This window comes from Penaeus monodon, chromosome 33, assembly GCF_015228065.2.
Source record: "Penaeus monodon isolate SGIC_2016 chromosome 33, NSTDA_Pmon_1, whole genome shotgun sequence".
NCBI classification, from domain to species: Eukaryota; Metazoa; Arthropoda; class Malacostraca; order Decapoda; family Penaeidae; genus Penaeus; species Penaeus monodon.
In genome coordinates, this window is record NC_051418.1 from 34109419 (window position 1) to 34109652 (window position 234).

Here is a 234-nt window from a genome sequence, read left to right on the forward strand (position 1 = left end):
TAACCAAATCAAAAATTAGAAACCGACTGCCTAATGACCGCAATCAGGCGACATGCGTTGACATGACTCAGGCAGGGAGAAGCGCCCGGTTGAGGTGGGCCGAGATCGGAATGTGCGGGCGTCAGGAAAGGCGATTCATTAAATGGGATATTGAGAGTCCTTATCCCCTCCCCCCTTTCTCCCCCCCCCCCTTTATGCTGTATCTGAGATTTGCATGTTTGTTTGTATTTGTTT